The following is a 14,519-nucleotide window of genomic DNA, read 5'->3' as shown; positions in this document are numbered from 1 at the left end:
ACCCAAAACACAGTTATACAACTCAGTATTTTATCACACTATTTTTTCCATGACAACTATTGACGATTTCATGTCTCCTTTTATAAAGTGTGTCCACTTCATCACCTTAGAGATTTTAATATTGGTTACTATTCCAAGCACGAGGAAAGTTGAACACTTCAAAATTAAAATTAGCAATGTTCTTTGCTTCTGCCATGAGGGTGCAGCTAGATGAACAAGTATGGACCATGGTCAAACTTAGTGATGGTTTCATAATGTTGAAAAGACAAGGATACTATCATTGAGATGGGTGGTAAATACTTTTTTTCAGATATGAAGAAGAGGATGGTCCTCGCAAAATGTGTGGGCTTGCTGCAACCATCTATATTTAATGTCAAGATCTAGCATTCATATGTGGCACTAAGTAGTATAAGTTAATGAACTAATCAAACATATGAGTTTCCCATAAATAAAGACTTTGAATCTATAAATAATAATTGTTTTGGACTTTGCATTAAGAAGTTATGATTATAGCCATGATATTTTTTTTACATGAAGGTGGAATATTGATCATTTGAATAAATTAAAGTTTATACACCTGCCCATAAAGTTTCATATTCTTTGATGTTAAATTCTTGACGAAAGAAATATATTGATATCCATTAGAACTACAATGTGTCCAATGTAAAAGTAGTAAACAAATGGCTTAACAAGCCACACACAGAACCAGTATACACAGTTGAAAGATCGTCTATGGGCAACGTAGATGCCTTGAAGTATTTGTTTGGGGGTAAGGTCTACCATGGGCTTCCACTCAACTATAGTTGTGTTACAGTCGTTGTGAGAAACAGAGCAAAATATTCAATGACACAAAAAACTGACAAGAGAAACCACTTTTAGGATATGTGTCCACATGCAGAGGTCACCACAATGCAGGTATTTCGTAAAATGGACTACGAGATGGTATGTGCTCCTTCAGTTAACTACAGGTAATTGTGTTTTTTGACAAAATATTGAGTTACAAATATCGTGAGACAGAAATATCAGAAATTGAATCTCAAGACATAATTGTTGTTGACATGAATATTGTTTCTTGAGGTAAGTATTATCCTTTTAAATAATATCGATGTTTTTAATATTGTTTTCATTCGTATAGTGGTTAACAATATATTTTTTATTTGTTTTTATGTGTTTAGTTGCTATATTACCTTTATGTGTTACTATTGTTTATATTAATGTTATCAATTGTTTTTAAAATATAGCTTGCCATTTTAAGTGATTTGAAATTTTCATCTGATTTTTAATAGTAATTCATAGTGTAATAGCTGGTCGATGGCTTTATGGGGTAAAGGGTGGGCGTTAATTAGGTAATAACTAATTAAGGATTATTTCAAACATTTTATTTAATTAAATGATTGATATTTGTTATGTAAATTATGTAATATTTTTGGTATGTGTTATTTGTGGGCTGTTAGGTGCGTAGAGGTATTGGGGAAAATGTATTAAAAAAATAATTAACATTAATATTTGTTAATTAATTATTGAATTTATTTTTAACTGTGTAGGTTATGGAATACTTATTTATTTTACTCATATTTTAGTTGCAAGCTGCTAGGTTTGTAGAGGTATGACATGGGACATGATTAAATATTAATTTATTAACTGTTTATTTTTTAGGAAATGAATATTTTAATTGAATTTTAAATATGAAAATTGTTCAATACATATTTATTTTCATTTTATTTTAGTTTTGAATGCTAGGTTTTCAGGGGTCTAGACTGGGAAGTCAATAAAGTAATAATTAACAATTAAATAAGATTGTTAATTAATTATTTAATCTATTTTAATGATGTAAGTTATGGAATAATTATTTATTTTAGTTCTAATTTTGGTGTGGGCTTTTACATTTGTAGGGGTAATGGTAGGATTGAATGAATTAATAATCATTGGAAAACACATATTAATTGAATAATCTTTTTATTAAATAGTAGTTATTTAAATTGATTAATTGTTTTTAGTTTTTTAATACATATATGTATACATATGTATATATATCTATATAATGTTAATTTTACATTAAGAGTTTAATATATTTTTTAAATTCATGAAGTTACTCATATATGTAATGTGTTTGAAGTGAAGTACTATCCCTACTCTTGCTTAGAAAGGAGCAGGAACAGTACAATTAGCTTCTTCGTAGCTCATTACTCCCTATTGTTGCGCTGTTTGGAGTGGGAATAGTAAATTTCACCCCTTCAAAATTTAACGCATTCCCTACTGTTGCTAAGACTCGAGTGGGAATAATACATCTAACCCATCTGAAGTCCACCACTTTCTCTACTGTTTCATAAGCTAGAGTTGGAATAGTATTTTTAATATTGTTTATTACATTTGATTCCATTAGTTGTTGTATTTAAATATTTTATATTAGTTGTTTTTATTTTAATGTTTTGAATATTTTTAGTAAATGCTCTTTTTAATTTTTTTTATTTTTTTTATTTATATTTTATTTGGGATTTGCAGTGCATCATAAGAAAAAACAGATATTAATAAATTAATCCAGTCATAAAAATATTCATATATCGGGTATCAACAACAGTTCATAAATACAATCCATAGATAATAAATAGCAGAATACATCTTATCTTACAATACAGATTGACTCATCATATAAAACGGGGTGATAAAAGCAGATAATAGAATAAAGAACCAATATAACTCCAGCGATTACAACTTATTCTGCCTCCAATTAGTTACTGGGGGCCCAGATCTTCCTTCCAAACTCTCCTAACTTCGCCCCTTTTTGTTCGTACAAGCACGATTCAATATTATGGATTCCCAGAAACCTAGAAAGCCACATTTGAAAGGACGGGGCCACCACATCCTTCCAACCTGCTGAGATTAAGATCCTGAGCACAGCCACAGAAATAAAAACAAGGGCTTCTTCCTCTTCCCCCAGCTTTTGATTAAAATCAATGCTCATAAATGCTAGGGTAGGGGATAGGTAGATCTTTTTATCTAGCAGCCCCTCCCAGAACTTCTCAATCTCATTCTTCACGGGGGTCAAGAGATTACAATTACAAAACATATGCAATATATATGCTTGTCCAGCCCCACACCAAGGACAGGTATCATCATTCCTCTGTCCCCAGGAAAACAATTTAGAGGGAGTGAAGTACAAATTAAAGACAGTTTTGTAATGCTGGGCCCGTAAATTTGATGCTCTAAGGATCTTTTGATTCAGTAATAAGGCCAGGTCGAGATCTACCTCAGGGTTCCCAAGTTTCCTCGACCAGGCTGCTTCCACCTTATCAACATCATCTTGAACCTCCAAGAGAAGTATGTTATACAAAATCTTATTTTTTTTACATCCTTTGGTCAGTGCCTCCAAAAGCGGGCAGTTATCCTGAGGTGGCGGTTTTGGTCTGAGTGCCTTCCAAGATCGCAGTAGTTGACCATAAACAAACCAATGATTGGAGGGCATACCAAACCTATTTTGTAGGGCCAAAAAACGTACAACTACGTCTCCATTCAGTACTTCTCCCAGGGTCTTAATACCCATCCCCCTCCAAATTTTAAAGGTCCTATCGGCCCCTATCCCTGAAAAGAGGCTCAAGTTATAAATCTGCAGGAATGGGTTAACCTTTGGAATATTACACTGCTTTCGACAGGCATTCCACACCCGCCAGACACTATCAATGACCTTATACCTGGCTTTCTTATAAAATCTACGGTCCACTTCACATAGCATTACGCCAATTGCCTTCCTACCTAACAGCAGCTCATATATAGAGGGGGGTTGCTGATCTTCAAAGTTTACACAGTTAGAGCGTGCCTCAGTCTGAAAAAGTACGGACATTTGTGATAAAAGACAAGTCCAATGGTACAGCCTTAAATTCGGCAGAGACAAACCACCCCTTTCTCTTGGAAGTGACAATAAATTTGTTGACCGCCTTACTTTCCCGAATTGCCAAATGAATCTAATAAAGACAGATTCCAAATCTTTAATTATTTTCTCTTCCAGGAGTAGCGGTATAGCCCTGAAGAGATATAGTATCTTAGGGAACATTGTCATCTTGACCGCATTAATCCTCCCTATCAATGAGAGATGTAGCCCATCCATTCTTCTCAGGTCAGTCTCTACGGATTTACAAAGTGGTATATAGTTCTCTTCAACTATTTTCCCTACTGAGGCATTAATTTTCACTCCTAAATAAATTGCTGCATCAACAAATCTGGAATCAGTCTTTACTATATTTTTTGTACAAATAATCTGCGTCTTTGCCTCGTTCAATAAATACCCTGAGGAGGCACCAAACTGTTTGGTGAGCTCGACAGAACAACCATTGCCTGCTGGGGGTTTGTTGAAAAAACGGCGAGATCATCTGCGTACGCTAGAATTTTATTTTCGAAACCATTAAAAACCACTGGTCTTAGCCTAGAGCAGCCCAAGATAGCTTGAATGAGGGGGTCAATATAGAGAGAGAAAAGGATCGGGGAGCACGGGCACCCTTGGCGCGTTCCTCTCTCTATGGAAAACAGGTCAGACTTCTCACCCATAACTATGACTCTGGCCCTAGGCTCTAAGTACATTGCCCTGAGTGCTCTGATGGTTTTCTGCCCAAACCCTCTGCCTTCCAAGATACCCCAGAGAAAGCTCCAGTCCACACGGTCAAAAGCCTTCTCTGCATCGAGCAGGATCATGGCCATCTCGCCTCCCGTGGCAGCATGGGCGTCAAATAGGGATATTGCCCTGCTATTATGCTCCGTAGTGCCACGCCCGGGGACAAACCCATGCTGCCAAGGGGAAATGAGACCGCCAATAATCCTGCCCAACCTCAAAGCCCAGATCTTTGAATACAGCTTGGTATCAGCGTTGATTATTGAGATAGGTCGATAAGACCCAGGGTTCTCACTAGGCTTCCCCTTTTTGTGGAATATAACAATATTAGTTTCTTTCCACGAATCCGGAATCAGCCCGGTGCATATAACCCCATTAAAAAGATCTATTAATAGCGGCATGATTTCTGCTTCAATACGCTTGTACACCTCTAATGGAATGCCGTCTGGGCCGGCAGCCTTCCCCGAGGCTAGCTCCTGTAAGGCAGCCTTGATCTCTTTTTCTGTAATATCCCTATCCAGCTTCTCCTGAAATGAATTGTCCAGTCAGGGTCCTATATCTAAAACATCATCCACTTGTCTCCTATCCATGACCTCTCCAACATACAGTTTCTGGTAAAATGTTCTAAACACCGCTAGGATTTCTTTAGCCTCTGTGAATTCCCTACCGCTCTCTAATATTTTTAGGATGACATTTTTTGATTTCTCTTGCCGTAAGCGAAGGGCCAGGGCTCTGCCTGCATGTTCTCCCGTTTCATACCTCTTAGTTCTGGTGGCCTGATATTCCCCTATCGCCTTTTGAGTGATCAATTTCTGTAATTCTGCCTTAATTGCCGATAGAACATTATGGCTGCTACTACCATCACCCCACGAAGTGATATCATTAATGTGCTCTTCTTCTACTGTTGCTAACCTCTTCACTAAATTCAATTCCTCAATCCTATCTTCTCTCCTCAACCTGGCTGCGATGCTGATTGTTTCGCCTCTAAATGCCGCTTTAAAGGACTCCCACACTACATTACGAGAGGAGCTGCATCTGTTGGCAGCGAAAAAGTTATCCGTCCAGCTCTTGATATGGGCTACATATCTAGTATCTTCCAATAGCCTCCTCACAAAGGACCAAGAGGACCTTACCATTTCACACCTCTCTCTTTGGTAAGTAATTACTAGAAGATTATGGTCGGAGATTACCATTGGTAGCCTGGATATATTAACTCTATTAATTTCGGGAGTGGAAATAAACAGGTAATCCAATTTGGAATATTTCTGAGCTGGGTTTGAGAAATAGGTAACTCCAGGATTTTGGGGCTCCTTAGTCCCCCCGATATCCACTAATCCGAGCGAATCCATGAGGGCATTTATGGCCCTGAAAACCCTGGGTTTGCGCCCGGCATAACGGCCACCATTAACCCAGTCTGCAGAGATATTTAAGTCCCCGCATACTAACAGCGGTGCTGGCCAACCAGCTAGTTCAATTTCCAAATGGTTAAAAATCTCAGGGTCATCACTATTCGAGCCATACACCACACACAAAGTATAGCCCATTTCTACTTCTGCTATAGCCCATCTACGACAACTATCCACCTTTGTCCTTTTCACACCTCCCAAAGATTTCCTAATCAATATAGCGACCCCCCTGATTGTAGAGGATTGGGATGAACAGGCGACCAACTCAAACCCATTGATAGCCAGCAAATTCCGCTTAGACCAAGGAATGTGGGTCTCCTGGAGGCATAACACATTGATCTTATTACATTTTACAAAATAGGCCAGTCTCTGTCTCTTCCACCAGTCATTCAATCCACCCACATTCATTGTACAAATTCTAATGTCTGCCATCATTACTTTTAATTCGGCCCTCCAATCGACCATAGATCTTATACCTTCCAAGGTTGTTTAGATACCCTTTAAGTCCAAATAATGCAACCATAAATACAATACCGATGATGCACCTTTTCCTCCCATTTTCTTTTTTCCCCCTACCACACCGACCCACTTCCCTCACATTCCCATCCCCCCACCCAATCCTTCTGCAACCCAACCCCCCCTGCATCCCCCCCACTCAGTGAGGCGCACAGAGCTAAACTGTGCTTGTGATGAAAGTGCAGTGTTTGCGGTGAGGACAGCGATAAACACCTCTTAAACCTAAATTAAGCCCAAAAATACAAAACATGTGGAAAACTAAACACTAAAGCAAGGCACAAGGAGCAGCTATCCTTCAACTAGAGGCACCAACTATTACCCTTATGATATGCCCCATATAAAGCCTATTTGCCCAAACTGTCCAGGTACTCCTTGGCCTTGATTTCTGAAGAGAAGTACAGTGTTTTCCCCTCATTAATGACTTTTAACTGCGCCGGGTTGATTAAGTAGGCTTGGAGTTTCCTGTCCTGGAAGGGTTTGATCAACCCCCTAAGACACCAGCGCCTTTCCACAGTCACGTGGCAAAAATCGGGGCGGACAAAAAACGACACCGCATCACAACTTCTCCTGGCATCAGGTCTTGACCTCTCTGCAATTGCCTGTCGTAAAATAAAATTGCGAAGGAATATCAGCGCCGCCCTGGGTTTATCGCCTTCTTTAGCATTCTGTCGTACTTTAAAAGGGGTACGATGGACTCTTTGTAGTTCATTTGGCCAGTCCCATCCGGACAGCTCGGGAAAGGCTTGCTGGAAGAGCTTAATGACGTAAGACCTGAAGTCGGACCCCTCGATCCCCTCCGGAATTCCCAGGACTCTTAGATTGTTCCTTCGAAGCCTATTTTCCATCTCCTCTAGCTTCCATTGTATGACTGAGACCTGTGAGTTCTGTGAGTCCACTTTAGCCACTGCTCCTGCCACCTCGGCTTCTGTAGCCACCACCCTCTCCTCCAAATTTGACACTCTATCCCCCGTGGTAGCACAAGCCCTAGAGAGTTTCCGAACCACTCCCTGCATTTTCCTCATAGCGGCCTGGGATTTATGACTGTCTTGACGTTTTTCCTCTCTGTGTGCTAGGATCTCTTGGTGAATCGTCTCCAGCAGAGACAGTTGTGTCTGTTCCAACAGAGGGCTGCCTTGCAGTGGTAGAGCCGAAGAGTGATCCCAGGTTGGTTCACGTTGCAAGTGGACTTGACCCCCTGCGGCATTTTGGAGTTTCAAAGCAGTAACCGGCTGATCATTCTCGGTGTCGCTTTCTGATTCTATAAAAAAGCTACGTTCATCCTCGTCTTCAGACCACTCTGCCCCCCATCTGAGACAGAATAGAAGGCTTCAATTGGGACGCTTTCTTTCTCGATGCTGGTTCCGGTTGCCCCTTATATAGCTTCATCCAGTACAGCTTCTGGGGGTACTATTGTGCCAGGGAGTTCGCCACTGACCCCCACACCAGCACTTTGCGCCGAGGATTGAGGGTCACCAACTAGCTGCCCCATCCCACTTCACTCCTGGAAGCATTGGCTGCAAAACCTAAGCGCATATACGAGAAGGGAATCCCCCCTCTCACACTTAGAGAAACACCTTAGAGAGTGTAACACATAGCCTGGATTACACTCCTTTTTAACCTGCACTACACTCTATTTTAAAAAGGTCCTGAGGAAAGCCAGATTTAGTTTAAGGCACTGGCTGAAACATGTCGACCAACTGATGGATGTAGGAGGTAGTAACTCGCCTCCCTTAAACATCCCCAAGCCTTATTTTAACCGCTGACGGGGGCCCAGTTATTAAAATTTAATTTACCCTCGAGTACTGGGACCCTCGCCAAGCCGTTTTAACTCACACTTCATTTTCCACCTCACATTGCACTCTCAGTAAAATACCACCTCCGCTGTAATCAGGCGTCGCAGCACACCCGGGACACATTAGGTGTCACTGGGTGGGCCCGATGATGAAGCATGCCACCAACCAGGTTGGTGGGTGAGGGCTTCATGAACTCATCAATGGGGAGTCAAAGTAAGGCACTGCTGTTGTCACTGTTTTAAGTTTGCAACACAGTAAGTAGGATACGGGTTAAAAAACCCAGCCTCCACCACACTTGGACCCTCCTGCCCCTTGATGCCACCTTGTTTGTTATGTCTTAAGTATTTAATCTTTGCACTTGACCGTGGTCCTCCTACAGTGTATTCTCATCATAGTCCAAGCACATACAATCCATCATTTTATCTGTTCCAACATTCCAATGACATGCTTTGTACTATTATGCAATGTGCTTTAGTTGCACTGTTCTGTCTTGTTTTGGTTTGTATGTCATTACAAACAAAGGTAACATATTCCTGTATATCCTAAATAAAGCACATGACACAATGCATAGTGACACTGTATTTATTTTTCGAATGTTTTCAGAATAATATACACTCAAGTACAAAATATTGTTACTTCATTTCCAAGATAAATATTTAATTTATTTTATGAGAATCATCACATATGCTGATATTACAGTAAGGATAAAATGAAGTGTTTATTTTTTTGTACAAGGACATACAACATAGGAAGTTCAGTACGGAAAATCATCAAAACAATTTGGAAGACGGTTTCGAAATTAGTAACAGTGTCATAGAAGAGCTGAACATACTTTTTTGTAAGTAGAGAGAATGAAGAGGAAGAAATGAATGCTGCAGATATCAGTTGTGATTTCCTAGATGCAATCTTGGATGCTGATTTTGTGGAAGCATTAGATGACATCGAGTATGATCATATGACTTTTGAAATTGATAATCAGGAAAATGAAATACATTATGACATTTTTTAGAAGCTCTATTAAATTATGAGATGTTACAAGAAAAAATGTATTATTATATAATGATAATGTGTGAGACACTCTTCTTACAGAATTGTAATCATTCAGCTAGTACTGAAGTACTCATGATGCAAAGTGGGCCTTAGGGCATGGACTGCTTCAAACCCCTATAGAATATGTATGCACTCTTCCATGCACCGTCAAACTTGTGTTTTATAGCTTCAATACCACAGTCTGTATCTTTACACTTCCAGCCAAAACTATCACACTTCTGTTTTAATATTATAGTGAGACTGATGTGGCAAAGTGCACAGCAAATTTTTAAAAAGATCAAAGAAGGTTTAATGATTGATTTGTAAATTTTGGGTGCAGTGAACAGGTGGCGTAACCGTCCTTGTACGTCGTAGATTATGAGTGAATAGCGCAAAAACGAATGTTGATGCGTCCCTGTTAGATACGCACTCCGTAGTGGTTCGTCTAAATTAGACTGACTCCAAATATCTTAAACCATAATTTGTTCAATTCATGTGATTTTATTTAGAAGATGAAATCATTTGATCAATGTTAGTTCATAATTGTTTAAACATCATTCTTCCTGTTGGTACAACTGCTCCAATGCATTTCGGGCTTTGCCCTTTTTCCAGGAGCTCTGTTGGTGAAAGTAACAGACTTAAAAAATGCTAGCAAGCCTGCTAACTAACAAATGATATTCAATGCATTATCTTGATTCTCAGATGAAACGTTAATGAGATCGCACTACTGTGGAAATAACTTTAAAGCACACAATCAAAGTGCAAAGAAAACATGTAGCACATACCATGTGTAGTTCGAGTGTCAGGAATTGTCGAGGGAAGCTGTCGGGAAATGAAAGGAGTGGGCTGTTAGAATTGTAGACCGAGTAAGCGGTAAGTTAGTTAGGTGGTGTGCGAAGTGCTGTGAAAGCACTGTGGAACTTACTTGATGACGAAAACGATGTCGTCTAACACGGTTCACTGTCCCGAAGGAACGGAGTTCTGCGGGTACTCCAGGGACGGAGTGAGCTGACCCGGGGGAAATGTTTGGGGCGGGTTGGAAACTCGGCGTACCCAAATGTCCAGGGGTTTCAATATAGAAAACGGACTAAGCGCTGAGAAAAAGTTTAGCGGCCATATTGGAATGGTCGGCACTTGGAGGTTAATAGTGGGACGTTGGGAGGTGAATGAGGTGGCAGGTGGTAATGGATTGCAGTGTGCGCAAGAGAAAACAAAAATATAGACATTTAGTGCCACAATATAGATGGTATAAAAATAAAGTTACAGTCAGTGCATTACATAAAATCGCAAGAGCGGGCAGTGTGACAGACGTGCTTATCAAAGATAGCAACTGAGTTCAATACGATCATTAAGGCCAAATGGCTTCAATGATTGGAGATGGTAAATCCAAAATGTCTCTCTTTGTAATAGATTGACATTGTTGTCTCTTCCTTCTTTTTTATCAACCATTTCAAGGACCAAAAATTTAAGTTGGGCTATATTGTGCCTTGCTTCGTTGAAATGTATGGCTACGCTTGAATGTTCATTTTTAGTTCTTATGTTAGATTTGTGCTCGTTGAGCCTGGTCTTGATCTTCCTTTCTGTTTTTCCGACATAAGTTTTGCCGCATGGGCACTTCAAAAGGTAGATCAAGTTGGTCGAATCGCAGGTGGCATTGACCTTTAGTTTGATGTTATGCCCTTTCATGGGGTGACTGATTTGGCATTCCTGTGATGATGTTGTTGCAATTGTTGCAGTTATGGCAGGGACGGGTCCCATTGTGTTTGATCGATGGTTTGGACTCTCTGGACAGTAGTTCTTTAAGGTTGGATGATCTGGTGTATGCAAAGATCGGTTGGTTGTCGAACAGACCTTTAAAATCAGGCTCCATAGTTAAGATGCGCCAATGTTTTTTTATAATTTTCTTGAAGCGTGTACTTTGATTGGAGTGTTGGGAGACTACTACCATTCGATTCTCTTCTTTTTCATTGGTTCTTGATAAGGCATCTTTCCGTGTAATCATGTTGGCTCTTCCATACAGCCAAATGTTAAGGATAAAACGAATAACATCCGAAACTGAAACTTACAACAAACGCATTGACGAAATGGGCATGAGATTTGCAGATAGAGGGTACCCTCAAGAAATCATCAGCAAGGCCAAAACAAGAGCCAACATGATTACACGGAAAGATGCCTTATCAAGAACCAATGAAAAAGAAGAGAATCGAATGGTAGTAGTCTCCCAACACTCCACTCAAAGTACACGCTTCAAGAAAATTATAAAAAAACATTGGCGCATCTTAACTATGGAGCCTGATTTTAAAGGTCTGTTCGACAACCAACCGATCTTTGCATACACCAGATCATCCAACCTTAAAGAACTACTGTCCAGAGAGTCCAAACCATCGATCAAACACAATGGGACCCGTCCCTGCCATAACTGCAACAATTGCAACAACATCATCACAGGAAGCCAAATCAGTCACCCCATGAAAGGGCATGACATCAAACTAAAGGTCAATGTCACCTGCGATTCGACCAACTTGATCTACCTTTTGAAGTGCCCATGCGGCAAAACTTATGTCGGAAAAACAGAAAGGAAGATCAAGACCAGGCTCAACGAGCACAAATCTAACATAAGAACTAAAAATGAACATTCAAGCGTAGCCATACATTTCAACGGAGCAAGGCAAAATATAGCCCAACTTAAATTTTTGGTCCTTGAAATGGTTGATAAAAAAGAAGGAAGAGACAACAATGTCAATCTATTACAAAGAGAGACATTTTGGATTTACCATCTCCAATCATTGAAGCCATTTGGCCTTAATGATCGTATTGAACTCAGTTGCTATCTTTGATAAGCACGTCTGTCACACTGCCCGCTCTTGCGATTTTATGTAATGCACTGACTGTAACTTTATTTTTATACCATCTATATTGTGGCACTACATGTCTATATTTTTGTTTTCTCTTGCGCACACTGCAATCCATTACCACCTGCCACCTCATTCACCTCCCAACGTCCCACTATTAACCTCCAAGTGCCGACCATTCCAATATGACCGCTAAACTTTTCCTCAGCGCTTAGTCCGTTTTCTATATTGAAACCCCTGGACATTTGGGTCCGCCGAGTTTCCAACCCGCCCCAAACATTTCCCCCGGGTCAGCTCACTCCGTCCCTGGAGTACCCGCAGAACTCCGTTCCTTCGGGACCGTGAACCGTGTTAGACGACATTGTTTTCGTCATCAAGTAAGTTCCACAGTGCTTTCACAGCACTTCGCACACCACCTAACTAACTTACCGCTTACTCGGTTTACAATTCTAACAGCCCACTCCTTTCATTTCCCGACAGCTTCCCTCGACAATTCCTGACACTCGAACTACACATGGTATGTGCTACATGTTTTCTTTGCACTTTGATTGTGTGCTTTAAAGTTATTTCCACAGTAGTGCGATCTCATTAACGTTTCATCTGAGAATCAAGATAGTGCATTGAATATCATTTGTTAGTTAGCAGGCTTGCTAGCATTTTTTAAGTCTGTTACTTTCACCAACAGAGCTCCTGGAAAAAGGGCAAAGCCCGAAATGCATTGGAGCAGTTGTACCAACAGGAAGAATGATGTTTAAACAATTATGAACTAACATTGATCAAATGATTTCATCTTCTAAATAAAATCACGTGAATTGAACAAATTATGGTTTAAGATATTTGGAGTCAGTCTAATTTAGACGAACCACTATGGAGTGCGTATCTAACAGGGACGCATCAACATTCGTTTTTGCGCTATTCACTCATAATCTACAACGTACAAGGACGGTTACGCCACCTGTTCACTGCACCCAAAATTTACAAATCAATCATTAAACCTTCTTTGATCTTTTTCAAAATTTGCTGTGCACTTTGCCACATCAGTCTCATTTGAATTTCTACACCGCCCTCAAGGCAAGTGGCACGCCAATCAACCAATTCCAACAATGCAGTACGATGAAATATCAAAAACTACGAAACAAAGAGCAAGTACTTTAGCATTTGGTGAAAGCGAAACAGCACGGATCTATGCTCTAATTAATGAGGATCTTACACAATCAACTTCCAATCGCACCAAAGAGCAATGTGTCAGACAATTGATGTATCTCTCAAAAAAGGAAATCAACCAAAAATTACACGCAAACACCCTAATTAGGTACCACCGGGCATTGCGCATACCACGAGGACTGAGGATTTCACTCAAACCTTCACTATGTAAAAACTCAAAAGAATTTCAGGATAAATGGAACGCCATTCTCAACAAGTGCAGCCTCGATCTCATCTTGTTAATAGTTGAAGAGCTATCACACATTCTCACTGATTTAACTAAGGAAATAAAGGAACTTGAAACCGAATTGGAACAATTAATTCCAGCGGATGAACTAACTAAAACTCTGGAAGAAATTCAATTAACACTGGACAAACACACCAAAGAAATAAATGAGCGAAAAATTCGCAAGTTCAGACGCGACACCTTAGATTATAAATTAGGTGAAGTGTACACCTGGGCGGACATATATCCACAACGTCGGCGTAACAAACCTTACAGCCAACAGACAGACACATCCTCATCTGGCAGCGAAATGTCAAATCGCCCGCCCAAGCAAACCACAGCTTCAACCACATTAAGACAGTCCCGTGAAACACCCACGACCACAGAGTCACCAACACAAAATATGCCAACAACGGATCCTTTTTTAGAGGAGGGCCCCGAAACCATAGAAGACTCCGGTGGGGCAAGAAACCAAACCGAAACAAGAGGCTCCAAAAAAGCAGTCAAAAAGAAGAATCGCTAGTTATCAACATATCAGATACTGCTTTAACACCTTATGAGACCAAAATCTTACAGAAGGGCACATCTTTTGTTCCCACACATTCAAGCAACCTCCTCGAACTGGAAATCAGTACTTTCAAACTCACCAGAAAACTAAGACTAAGGCACTTCTTCAGCAACGTATTGACACCCACAACAGAGAGTAAACCGGACCAACTACGAGGATTACGTCCAAAAAGCACTTATATGGCACCGAGTTCCCACAAAACCATAGACACTTTTGAAACACTAGTAAGACAAGACATTGCAAGGATAAATTTCTCTAAGACGAAAACATCTAATTTAACTCAGAAAGACAAAGGTATCATAAAGAAATTATCCAACAACAAACAA

This window comes from Lissotriton helveticus, chromosome 8 (assembly GCF_964261635.1).
Source record: "Lissotriton helveticus chromosome 8, aLisHel1.1, whole genome shotgun sequence".
Taxonomy (NCBI): Eukaryota; Metazoa; Chordata; class Amphibia; order Caudata; family Salamandridae; genus Lissotriton; species Lissotriton helveticus.
The sequence above is the reverse complement of the archived record's forward strand: the minus strand, read 5'-3'. Positions refer to the sequence as shown.